The sequence below is a fragment of the Acomys minous genome (assembly GCF_964271855.1).
Source record: "Acomys minous genome assembly, chromosome: 13".
NCBI classification, from domain to species: Eukaryota; Metazoa; Chordata; class Mammalia; order Rodentia; family Muridae; genus Acomys; species Acomys minous.
In genome coordinates, this window is record NC_140495.1 from 95,513,002 (window position 1) to 95,526,605 (window position 13,604).

Here is a 13,604-nt window from a genome sequence, read left to right on the forward strand (position 1 = left end):
CCTCAGCAATAAGAGTTTTTAAAGTACATTTGATTTATTAACACTGGGTTGGACAGTTTATATCTTTTCTCTCATGGTAACAACTTTGAGATGAAGATGGACTTTCTCAAGTTATTTATGATGAAGTTGAAAGTCGAAGAGGCTTCTTGACATCATTTGAAGGGATCCTTGCTCTTAGCCACTTTGTCATACATCCCATATCCAATAACTTTTGTTATGCTTGGATGGGAAATAAGGGCAAAATTTCAAACTCTTAGGTCTTTCAGGTAGGGGTCCCTGCAGGAGACAAACTTCTAAAAATTTGACAAAGCTTCTCCTGGTCAGAAGAAGAAAGTAAGAAAACACAATTAATAAGCTAATGATCTTAGCCTGTAAAAGCTTATTACGTTTCTCATAAGAGAAGATCAGAGACATATATGTGTATGTAATTTCACATTATAAACAGTAGTCTACATTTATAAAAGTAATTATATTACATCACTAATTTCATGATTTGTTAGAAGCCATATAAAATACAAATACAAATACTTATTACCAATTAAATATTGGACAAGAAAAATTGAGATAGTATATTACATAAATGTTCATACATGTTTATGTAATCTGCTTTGGAAATGTTGATTTGTACAACAAATTTTTAGTGCTACAAGATTATACTGCTTAAAGTCTTGTTATTGGATAATTATAGACCTACAATATTGTTGGTATGAATAGATACCATTTCCACAGCAGTTATCAAATGACAACAAACCAAATTAATAATGATACAACAGAACCAAAGTAATTTGTAATTAAGAAAACAAGAATAACTGCAGTTAAATGAGCACTGTTAACCAACCGAGACATGCTGGTAACACGTTGACAAAGGGACCCTTGCAGGAATTACAGCTGCATGCACGAGTTTGTGTAGAAACTTGCAATGTTGCCAGGCATTGTGTGGGAGCCAGGATTGTTGGCAGAGCAATGAATTAATGTCCTCAATAAAGTAGCAATGTGCTAACTTGAATTTATGAAGACTGAAATGTAGTGATCTCTAATTGCCCACTTATAGTCCTTGGGTCTGCAAATTAAATCGGGTCAGTTTCTTTTCATTGCGTTGGTGGCTGATCTGTGGGCCCTGCTGGTTTTAGTTTATCTTCTACAAGTCTTTTGAGTCACATTGCACACGTTCTTTTCTACGTTGGCCCTACTTTCAATGTAAATATGACAAATACCTGCTGGACCGAAGCCTGAGGCTTTTGCTCCTTACACATTTTCCAAATGGTCTTTGTGGGTCTGCAGGGTTGATTCTGAGGATGCATTTGCTTTGCCAGGCGGTTGGCTGGAAGAGGAGTAGCTCATGTTGGGAACTTGTTTGGTTTGTCCTGACTCTGGGCATGAGTACTGCCCTTCTTAAGGCTCAGAGGATGCAATTGCTGTTGGCCATGAGTCTGCAGGATGACGTCATGAATTTCCATTGTAGTGACAACATCAAGAGCCAGGTGTGAAGATGATCTTGTAGTCTTGGCTGGAAAAGCTGTCTAAAGGCCTTTTGGTGGTTTTGCCCCATGGTCTGTCCGGACCACCATCCAGGTAATTTCTGAATCACCACTCCTCCATTATTTAAAAAAAGATTTATTTATTTATTATGTACACCAGAAGAGGGCACCAGATCTCATTATACATGGTTGTGAGCTACCATGTAGTTGCTGGGAATTGAACTCAGAATCTTTGGAACAGAAAGTCGTTTTCTTAACCTCTGAGCCATCTCTCCAGCCCAATCATTTTTTTTTTAACCAGCCAGTCTTGCCTTGCCTCCTCACTGCCCTCCAATAATGAACAGCAGATGACTGACTTGGGGCCTGTTCCAATGAACATTGAGTTGTTCCAACTAGAAGCATTTCAGAAACATTCAAGGTTGGTGATTACTAGTTTAAAAATATCTTGGAGGTACCCGTTCTTCCTGCACACTTTTCTAGTTTTTTTATACCCAAGTTATAGATTGGACTGTATTCTTCAAAACAGAGGCAATGTGTTTCTAACACCTTGGGACCTCAGAATGCCATCTTATTTAGAGACAAGGTCTTTACCGAGAGAGTCAAGGAAAATGAGGAGAGTGAATTCTAATGCATTATGACTGGTGTCCATATTTCACCTATGAGTCTGGGTATAGCCCAAGCTACTAAAAACCCTGAGAAAGACACAAAACAGATTTTCTCTTAGTTTCCAGAACTTAATAGAAGTTTATTATTTAACTCACCTATCTATGACCACCATAGGAAACTAGTTTGTCATGTCATTTTTCTGACTGTTTCAATTTGTTAAAATTTAATTCAGCATTATAAGTGTTTACAGAGGACATAGGTGCAGAGTGGAAGGTATATGACTATTGTTTAATATGCTGTTCCCTTCTCAGTCCTTCTCTTCCCTAAAGGGACCTCAATCCACTTAGTCTGCCATCTCTTTAGTGCATATGTAAAATTAAACTTCCCTGGACACACACTTGATCCAGATGACAATCCATTCTTCAGATCTTTCTGGAAAAAAACTATAAACAAAATGTTTCTATTTTCCTTCAGCTTCTTTCTTTTCATTCCCTCTTGAAGGAATTCCAAGCAGTCTATAACTTTCAGCACTTCACCAAGACTAATCAGACAATGATCACAACAGTAAGCCCCTCAAATCACCTCCAGCCTTTTCTAGGTTGGTGCAAATACTTATAGCAACTTTTAAATAGTTTCTTTGTTTGCCTCTCAAGATACCTCTGTTACTGGCTTGCCTCCCATTTCAACAAATACCTCTCCATTTCTTTGGAAAGGCTTCCCCTAAATCTTTGCTCTCTGACTCAAACCCTTCTTCTTCTTCTTCTTCTTCTTCTTCTTCTTCTTCTTCTTCTTCTTCTTCTTCTTCTTCTTCTTCCTTCTCTTTCTTCTTCAGATTTGTTTTCTTAGATAGGGTCTGACATAGCCCACATTGGCCCACATTGGTCAGTTGAGGATAACCATGAATTCCTGAACCTCCTGTTTCCACCTCCCAAGTAACTCCAAGAATTACTGAGAGATGTGCATGACCATGTCTGGTGACTCCACAGAATTATTCTCTTATACCTGTTCCCACCCCAGTTTGGGGAGAGTTACTCTGAATTCCAAGTTTCCAAAGGCTGATCATCACCATATTTAGTTCTTAGTTTTCATCTCTCCTCTGATACCAGGTGAGGCACCTACTTGACACCTCCATGTCCACGTCCAATTCATCGGTCCCTTGTGTTAAATGCAGCCAAACTCAATTACAGGTCTCATTCCTAACTAGTGTTTTCTTTGTCTTCACAGTATGTGGAAAGACCACCCATCAGTGGATTAGATTCAACTTGATACTCACTTCTAATATTTTATATAATCTTCCAGAAGAGAAGGGTATTGACTCACCCTTCAAAAAATCTATAAAAAGCAAGAACTTCTCCCACCTGCATGACTCATGATTTGGCTTGAACCACCCTGGCCTCACACCTGGTTTGTTCAGTAGCCTTCTAATTGGTTCCCATGAATCTGCCCATGACAGAGTCTTACCGAAGCAGCTGTGATGATAGAATGATTAAAAAAATAATAGCTTTATTCACATGCTATACAGTCTACTCCCTTTAAGTCTACCGTTGTATGGTTTTAAGTACAGTTACAAAGCCATACAACTGCCAACTAAACTTTAGAACACTGGCTCCCCTTCCCCCTGCCTAGACATCCTGTATCAATGATTAGTGACTTGTTTCTTCCAAATGTTCCCCGACTTCTTGCTCCCAGGCAATTCTAAAGGTGTTTCCTGTTTCTGTACACTAACTTGTCTCGGACACTCAATACGGCAGAACCACACTCTATTTTTATGTCTGTCCCTGACTTCTTTAATTTAGCACAATGTTCTTAAGGTTTATTCTGATTACACCATGCGTCAGTATTCCATTCTTTTAAGCCATCCAGTACTATTTTACAGTACGAATATATTACTTTACATCCATCAGTTGATGGGCATTGGGGACATTTCCATCTTAGGGTTAAATATGAAGTATCTGTCTATGAATGTTTGTGAATAAGTTTTTGCACAGACATATGCTTTCATTTCTCCTGGGTGTAGAGCAAGGAGGGGAATGGATGAGTCATTCACTTTTAACAGTTTGTGGAACTGACAGATGTTTTCCAACGTGACTGTACCATTTTACATTCCCACCAGTAAGGGGTCAGTTGTCTAATTTTTCTCCATCCTTGATATCATGCAACTGTTTTGCTTACAGTGGTCCTGGTAGACATGAGTGAATGACCATTGGCTAGACTGAAATCATGCACCCCCGTTTTCTTATGTTTCTGATGGCTGGCACTCGTAGTAAAACCCACAGTCCATTAGCCAGGTCTTTCCTCCCATTCTCTCAGTCCTGTTCTCTTGCCTCATTTCCCACCTCCGCATCCCCTATGGCTTAACCAAGTCCAGCGGGTCTTGGGTCTTTACTTATTGGTCTTTCTAGGATGTATGTTTTTTTACCAAGATGTCCTATGAGGTTGCTCCTTCCCCATTTTTGGGCCTCACTTGACACCTTTTCATTGGGATTCTGCTGATCCTATTATGCAGCCCTTCCCACCACTACTCCCTCTTGGCTTCTAACACCATCTGAACATTTGAACTTTACTTTCATGTTTTTGTGCTTTCCTCCTCACAAAATGCATAGTCTTTCTATTTCTTTTCTCCTCCTTCCCTCCCTCCCTTCCTCCCTCCCTCCCTTCCTTCCTTCCTCCCTCCCTCCCTCCCTCCCTCTCCCCCCCCCTTATACTGGGAGTTAAATCTAAGGACTCCTGCCTGTTAGGAAATTAATGGCTCTACCCCTCAGCTTCAACTCTTTTTATCTATCTATCTATCTATCTATCTATCTATCTATCTATCAGTCTCATCAAAATGCTCAGGCTGCCTTGAATTTAACATTTTCTTGTCTTAGCCTTTCTGAGTGCTGAGATTTCAAACAGGGTCTTCCAAATCCAGATTTCCCCTTCTTTTTATTTTATTTATTTTATTTTTATTTAAGTAATTTATTCAGATTCCATCTCAATTGTTATCCCCTCAATTGTATCTTTCCATTCCTCCTCCCTCCCTCTCTCATCCTATTCCTCTCCCGTAGGGCTGTGACACAAGGGGACCTCATCCCCCACTATAAGATCACAGCCTATCAGGTCTCTTCCTGGTAGCCTGTTTACTCTTCCTCTGGGTGTCACCAGGTCTCCCCACCAAGGGGAAATGGTCAAATAGGGGCACCAGGGTTCATGTCCAAGTCAGTCCCTGCTCTCCACACAGTTGTGGAGAATGTGCTGTCCATTGGCTAGATCTGGATAGGGGTTCTAGATTTATTGTATGCATTGTCCTTGCTTGGTGCAGTAGTTTGAGCTGACCCGCCTGGGTCCAGATCTGCCAGCCTTAATGGTATTCTTGTAGGTTTCTAGGACCCTCTGGATCCTTCTATTTCCCCATTCTTCCTTACCTCTCTCACCTACAGTCCAAATAGGAAGTCCTAGTACCTATCCCACTCTCCCCTTCTTTTTAAAAATCTCCTCTGTTCTTCTTCATTTACTCAGAATAGTGTGTAAAACATGAAAGAAACTCAAAAGAAAAGAGTCATCTGAGAGAAGTATGGGCAGCTTTTCTTTAATCCAAAAGATGTCTTCTCTCCCCCTGCCTCATACCACAGTCAGAAAGTGCAAGTGTTATGGACCAGAAAGACCTCTTAACAGGCCAGTAATACCAGCCATGTGGGGTTAGTAGGTTATGTCTCCTTCTGATCAGGTCTATATGCTTAGGGACCTGACAGAAATTGATATAATTTAAATGTAGTAAACATTTGTATATATCCATGTAATATACATTAGATATACATTTTATTGTTTTCTTTTGCCCTAAATATGGTTATTTTAGAACAAGGGGGAAATAGGAACAAGTGGAATGACATTATAATATTTTACCTGAGGAAAGTGCTGGAGATTTGACTCCACTTGTTCTTTTGGACCCCCAGAAAATTATAGGCATCATTATACAAAAATCACGGGCATATGTGTGTGTGTGCCTGCCACTAATTTTCTGTGGTACTCTGAATAAATCATATAACCCTCCTGATATAGTTTCCCTATTATGTACCAGAAGGTTTGAACTCTGGACTTTTTTACATGTGCCTAGAAACATCAGTACAGATTCTGTCATGTTTTTTTTTTAACCTAATAAGATATTAACACTGGCTTAAATTTCAGGACATGGGGTCCTGGCAATTGGTAACCATAAGCAAACAAAATTGATAAATAAACAAAGACACCTCTCAATGTAATATAAACATAGTGGTGCTTAATGTATTCTGGTATCTGGGTTTGGAGAGATCAAGCTATGAGTTGGCAATATGGGAAATTCAGTTACTATTTCTGACCATGGTTGGGCCTACTGAAGGATACATTGTATCTGCCAGCATGACTGACTAATCAGGGAACAAGGATGGAGTCAATAATTTCAAAATAGTTGAAGGGTTTTAATAGATGGACCCTAGTGAGAGCTCTCTATTCTTTTATGAACCATAGAGTACTTCTTGTAAAACCCTCATTATGCAGAATGAGCTACTTAAAGCCAGGGAGGAGGGAGGTGATATGGGAAGGAGAAGATGAGAGCTTTGGGCTTGGCGGGGGAATCCAGTGGGCTGGGCAAGGAGACGGATGCGCTTGTTCATGGTGGATCAGTCACTACATGGTGGAACATATAGTTCACAAGACTGCAGGTATGACAATTCGGGCATGATGAGCATGGGTGGACCTTGTGGAATTAAAAAGAAAAATTTTGTTCTCGTAAAGCAAAAAATAAGAGCTTTGTTCTTCACTTACTAATGTGGAGTGAAGACCAGAGCCAACGTGAGCCTCCTTAATGACGTGTTCCAAAAGCTGGCTCTTTCTGTGACAGGTTCGGGTGTGACTGACAGGGTTTGAGGTTACCTCAGCTTCGAGGCTCGGGTGGTTGTGGCTGGAACTTAAGCTTTTTGTGGGACTTCTAGCCACAGCCTCCTTAGAAGAAGAGAGGGTGAAGGACATTGGAGAACACGACAGCTAGGTGTGGGACTTCTCCTGGCCATCCGAGTGTTCTCACGGCCTCCTGATTCTGTGTGATCCTAGGATAGCTCTACCTTCCAGTCCCCTCGGGGGCTATCTTGGCTTGTGCTTCTCTGTTCATGTCTCTGAGCATGTGGATTCAAGAAGGGAGCCTGGAGCTCAGAGGTGGTCTGTCGTCTTCATGCTGAGCCCTGGAGTTGATTAATTAGCAGTGATTTCCTGGAGCAGTTTGCCGAGAAGGATTTCTTATCTGGGTTCAGCAGAAGAGACTGCCCCCTTGGCTTAGCAGTGTTGTGCCTCACACGAGAGGGGTAAGCAAGTACACACAAGCTGTGCGTTCACAATATCAGATGTAGCTCATCCTTCCTAACCTGAGGGAGCAAGTTGAGGCCAGAAGAAGGGAAGTGACCTGCCTGGGGTCACGCAGCTAATTAGACAGCTGGTAACACACCCAGGCTTCCTTCCTTGGATGCCAACTACTTGGAAGTGTCCTGGTTGGGGGTTACGTTGATAAAGACTTCTGCTTCTTAAGGACATGAAGCTGTGGGGGAACTGGGCATGAGACAACAGTTGAACAGCCTACTTTGAGAGGAATTGTCAGCTTGGCTTTTGTTCTTGGCGTACCAGGGCCTGGAATAACCCAGGTCGGCTTCCATTATCTGTGAAGGCTGCAGGTTGATGGAGACTGCAAACGCTACCCTTCGAGGGATGAACCTTTCTAAAGAAGTTTATTATTTTATAGAGGCACAGGGAGTGTGTCCACCTCTTTGAAATAGTCTAGCCTTGAAATGTATGATATGATGCCTTTGCCTTTGGGCTTTGGAGTTCAGTAGGTGGTTTTTCTTTTGAAGGCGTTGTTGCTGGCTTAGGTCTTTGAAGGTTGTCATTTTATCATAGGGGGTTGTGTCTAACGCTATCTCTTGTGGATGCTGACTGCCCCTTCAGCCCCTTTCACGCCCACAGGTACTGAGAGTGGAAGCTGCTCTGTAGGATTGTCTTTAGAGGAAGGAGTTGTCTAGCCCGTGATGGGTGTCTGCTCCAGGGGCAGACTGCATTTGGGAACCTGTGGATGTCCATAGTGAGTCTGTATATAGCCACTCCCTCCACTCAGTTTTCCTCACGAGATCAACGGGGGGCATCATTTAGAATTTTCTCTATGCTCCCCCCCATTTTTTCCCTTTCTTGGAAAGTATTGTTCCATAGCATTTACCCCAGTCAACATCCCCCATGCGTGTCACCCTCACAGACATCCCCAGAAATATTATCCCAGTCTGGTTAGCACATAAAACAAGCCACCACAAACATACCTGTTATCAGATCGGCATTCATGCGCTCCGTAGTCACAGTTGTTAAATAAAGATAATGGCATTGTAATTCTGCTAGTATGACATGACTAGCATGTGCACCCACAAGTCCTCCTCCTGAAGAGAAGATAACAAATTTAAGCAGTGCTAATTTCTCTCTTGATGGTCCATCGTTTTTAAATTTTTTTTAATTAAATGTGTTTATTTTTAATTTATTCATTTTATATCCTGGTTGTAGCCCCATCCCTCCTCTCCTGCTGGCCCCACCCTTCCTTTCCCTCCCCCCTCCCCCCTCCCATAGTCCTCAGAAAGGGGGAACCCTCCTCCCCTACCATCCGATCCCAGCCTATCACATCTCATCAGGACTGCCTGCATCTTCTTCCTCTGTGTCCTGGCAAGGCTGCCCTGCCAGGGGGAAGTGATCAATGAGTGAGTAACACAATCCATGTCAGAGGCAGTCTCTACTTCCCATATTATGGGACTCACATGGAGACTGTGCTGTGTATCAATACTCTGTAATTTAAATAGTATGATTAACATTTAAACACTGGTAGAAAATCAATATATTTTACATTTAATAATAGGGAATAAGAAAAAAAGAAGAAAAAAGAAACCCATACATTTAATATGTGTATGTGCATACATGTGTGTGTGCCTCTGTGTGTGCATGTGTGTACATATATATACACATATATGACATTTATATCAACATGGCTAAATACTTCTGTCTGAGAATTATGGTCTTTGCTCCTATACTGGTCATCGCTGGTGTTCGTTACTCACTGCTTTTTCTGTTTCCCACTCTGAACTGCATTTGATTCCATTGCAAGCTGGTCATGGTTCTTCATGTAAATTGCCTTGAGAATGAAAACTTAAGTCTTCAGCTCTGCTGAGATTGGGCTTTTGTAGTGTTTCACTGATATTAGAGGCACAGGGCAAGGTAATACTAGGGAGCCCAAAATATATCCCCTATTACAGATACAGTGCTTACCTTTATTGTGGCCTAGTCATCTGATTTCCCCTTGAAAGTCAGAGTCAGTGCATGCATCATAATGTCTATTTCAGTCTATCCATTCTGAGACATGAAGGGCCAAGACTGTGGGCTGGCAACTCAGTGCCATCACTGCTGTGTCTGTTGGTGGAGTCATTCCTGTATGTAATATCCTCAATTTGCTTGTGCATCACTGGGGACAATGTTGAGGGGTACAGTCTTACCTTATCCCCTTAGTTCCCGACTATGGGAGGACAACGCCATATATTAGATGCTGATTCAGAAAATATGAAGCCTTCTACGGGACCTTGCGACCCTCAAGGTATTGTGACCTGGATGGCCATGCAACTGAGTCCTTCAAGGGCCATGCGGCTTGTTCTGTCAAGCCAGCTGCTTTATTAGGATGTTGGTTAATGCAAGAAGACCAGTGAACTCCATAAGCATGGGCCACTGACACTTCTTTTCAGTAAGTTTCTGCGTCATAGGTTATTCTCTGTAGGAGATCATGCTGGAGGACCAGGAAGTCTGTGCATTCGCAGATGGTAATTTGATCACAATTTCATTCAGAGACCTAAGCCTATATCAGATTTTTTATTCCATGGCCATCCATGGTGCATTTGATCCAGGGCAATCAAACTACCACTCAAAAGCTCACTGATAGCATTGGAGGTGGTGCCATAGTAGAGACTGTACAGCTGGTACTCAGCGATGGCCATGTCGAGTCTGAGCCTATGACTAGTGTGCATCCTTGTCACCATGACTGTCTTATTCCATCACTGTTGGTGATGACGGGGATAAGTTGGTAAAGAGGCTGACTGTTGTTCTATCTGCCGAATCATTTAAATCTGCCTTCGATGAGATCATCTCTCTGTGAGCATTCATATCAAGCACACACATACATTCTTTTTGCTTCACTCAGGGTGACCTGTCCACCATCTCCTCCCCAAATTACTGTGTGAACAGTGTTTAAATCATGTCCCCATGAGTGAGAGTCAAGGCAAACTATTAGCCACAGCTCATGAGTTGCTATATAGCTCCATGTCTAGATCTCTCCTTCCAAGGGAAGCACACTGACCAATGTTCTGACCATTAGGAGTATTTCCCCTCATCATTGACCTTCAGCGGTGTTCCAGAGAAGGGGTACACTGCTCCAGATAGTCCTTAGGGTTCTGCTTTCATAACATGTAGGACAATCCACAAGGCAGGACCTGTGTTTGGTTCCTCCTCCAGATGCCCGAACAGACATTCCAAAGGGTGCATAGGTGCACAATACCAGAGAGAAGGCAGCATAGAGGCTGTAGGGACCAGGGGCCATTCAACCACTGCTTCTTGTGACTCACCTGGGTCCGTGTGCCTATAGGAACCGTATGCATGGCTGGATCACTTCCACATGATGAGCGGATGTTTGAGGATGTAAGGGTGATGATGGTCCATAATTATTACTTAAGTCCACAGGTTGACCCTCACTAAACTGAATGGGTCCCAGTCATCAGCAATGAGTCACAGTCTCAAGCAAGCAGTGGCATCAGTTTCTGATGCTGTGCTGGAAGAGATATCCTTGGTGGCCTCTGACATGGAGAGCTATGTCTGGTCATTGACCTAAGACGTGGATTCTTTTCTTTCCCCACCAGTAAGAAAGGTCAGAAGCATCTTATATTCACAAGGAAAGGGCTTTCTTGAGCAAGGGCTTTGTTATTTTTCCTTCTCACTGTCATCTTCTAGCCTGAAGAGGCTATGTGCAGAGCACCACATTTGTCTTTTACATCAATGGTGTCATAGCTCTAGGCTCAGATAAGCAAGTAAGTGGTGATTTTGGAAAATATGTGCATTTCAGAAGGCAAAAGATCAACTTATATAGACAAATTACTGAGCTGGTGATGTTTTTAGATAGTGGGTTATCAGGGTCATCCTGAGAGACATCGCCTTCAAAGAAAAGGACAGGCTATTTCGTTTTCCCCATCTTTCACCAGGGATGATCAACAATCAGTGTGGGTTTTTAGGTTCTAGGGAACTGATTCCAAACTTGGCATTAGTGCTTCATTCCACTCACTGTGTGACCTGGAACACTACCATATCCGAGAGGGGCCAAGACCAAGAAAGAACTTTCTTGCAGGTTTAACACACACCGCAAGAAATTCTGCCACTTGAACCATAAAACCTGGAAGATCCTCAACACTACTAGTCTGAACATAGAACATACAGGGTGCCGTGTATGGTAAGCCCTGAAGAGTAGCATGGTGGAAACCCATTGGGCTCTAGAATAATTCCCTATGCATTAGAGAGCAATGCACTTTGCAAAAAATGGTGTCTGACTGGTTTCTGGTCCGTGAGAGAATAGAACATCTGACTATGGACCGTTAAACATCATCAGTGTCACAGATGACCACCATGAGCTACAGGTTTTACAATTTCTGATGATTGAGTAGAACTATTAATAATAATCTCCCCTCTTCTTTTATTCTCTCTTTTCTCCTCCTCTTCCTCCTTCTCCTCCTCTTCTTCCCTCTCCTCCTCCTCTTTGTCTTCCTCTTCTTCCTCTTCCTTCTCCTCAATCTGACATCTGCCATAATATGACCAGAATGCATCATTAGCTCCACAAACAGCACGCCTTTAATCCTAGCACTCGGGAGGCAGAGGGCAGGCAGATTCCTGTGAGTTCGAGGCCAGCCTGGTCTACAAAGTGAGTCTGGGACAGCCACGGCTACACAGAAAAACCCTGTCTCAAAAAACAAAACAAAAACAAGTAGATGAGGGTGCCCTGTCCCACTCCCTACTCCGGTCCAGTCACCTTTCTTTCTTTCTTTCTTTCTTTCTTTCTTCCAGTCTCTTTTTTTTTTTTTTTTTTTGGCACATATGTGTAGCTGCATAGAAGGCTTCTTGTAACTGGACAACAGAAGAGAAAAGGACAGAGCTTGGTTCATAGACGAGCTGTGCTAGTACATGGTTGGAAGGAAGATGATGGCAGACTGAGGATGTTTTCCGTCCAGGATGAAAAGGCAAAACAAGAATCTATGGAAGAAAAACACGCATGTAGACTGCTGGTGTTAGTTGGGGTGACTGGCCAGGTGTCTAGAAGGAATAATGTTAGAAGATGCAGGGCACGCTCTAGATACGTATGTGGATGAGGAAGTGAGTTGATGGGAGTGGTCTTTAAGGTTTAATAGCCTAGACCCATGTCCCATCTCTCCTCTGCTTCCTGACTATGACTGCCATGTGACCAGCCACCTCACACTCTCATTGTGATACCTTCCCTGCTGTGATAGACTACACCCTGTCTTAAACAGGATAGCCACAGTAAACCCTTCCTTGAGTGACTTTAGTAAATATTTTTGTCATGTCAACAAAAAAGTAGTATGTATATTATACATATTTATTGACTAAGGGACTAGGACTAAATACGCTTAGGAGACTTATTCAAGGACACACCAGCTAAGTGTCACAGCTGGGCTAGGAAGGATTTCTTAGTGAATTGGAGGAAGACACTCAACACACGTGCCTGGTTTCTTCATCTGTTTATGAGGATGAAAATAAGGTCTCTCTTTGGGTTGATATGAGAATGACAGGATTTAGTATACACAAGTGCTCATTAATTTACATCAGCTTGACTTACTGGCTTTCTAACTTTGCATTTGTGTATAATCAGTGTTTATACAGTAGAAGCAGATTAAATGTAAAGCTTTTCCCAGGAGAGTGTTATGCAGGTGGAGGAGGACCACCGTGAACTGTGCTGAGAGGCTGCTGCATTTGGAAAGCGAGGTCAATCACTAATAATAATAATAATAATAATAATAATAATAATAATAATAATAATAATTTAAATAAATAATTAATCATTTTACATTTCTGATATTTTCTTCAACAGGTTTATTGGGAGTTAGCCCTATAAGAGGTTGAAGAACATGGGTTAAATATTTGTAATAATGCCTAACACATGCGAGGCACACATGGTAGACAAGCTTATGGCCAGTAAGTACTAGAAGCTGAGATTTAAACTTGGAGCCAGTTGGACGTGGAGCTTTAGCGGTGCCTCTCCATCTGGCACCTGAAGAGGGGCCTGGTTAACTGTGAGAAAAGAAAAGGTGGCGGAGAAAAGGAGGATAGTAAGTGATGTCAATGCCCTATCATTGTCTCGGCAGGTCCTGTGTGTTGAGTGTCTAAGGTATACCAAGCACATTGGTGGGCACGGTGGGTAACCTAAAGTTAACGATATTATGTTCTCATGGG

The 13,604-nt window shown here is 42.2% G+C and overlaps 1 protein-coding gene and 1 long non-coding RNA gene across 2 annotated transcripts in view; one reads left to right on the forward strand and one right to left on the reverse strand.

Annotated features, from left to right (window-relative positions):
* Window positions 1–13,357, forward strand: part of LOC311580336 (uncharacterized protein) — a 41,307-nt gene extending 27,950 nt beyond the window's left edge. The window contains exons 11-13 of the mRNA XM_084751813.1: window positions 1,463–1,572; window positions 1,780–1,896; window positions 13,243–13,357. The gene's annotated coding sequence lies outside the window, so the exon portion shown is untranslated. The remainder of the gene's footprint in view (window positions 1–1,462; window positions 1,573–1,779; window positions 1,897–13,242) is intronic.
* Window positions 186–9,298, reverse strand: LOC311580337. The gene is made up of 3 exons (XR_014773433.1): window positions 9,173–9,298; window positions 8,393–8,506; window positions 186–316 (listed from the first exon to the last, which is right to left on the reverse strand). It is a non-coding gene; the product is annotated as an uncharacterized lncRNA (long non-coding RNA).
* Window positions 13,358–13,604: the final 247 nt, after the last annotated feature.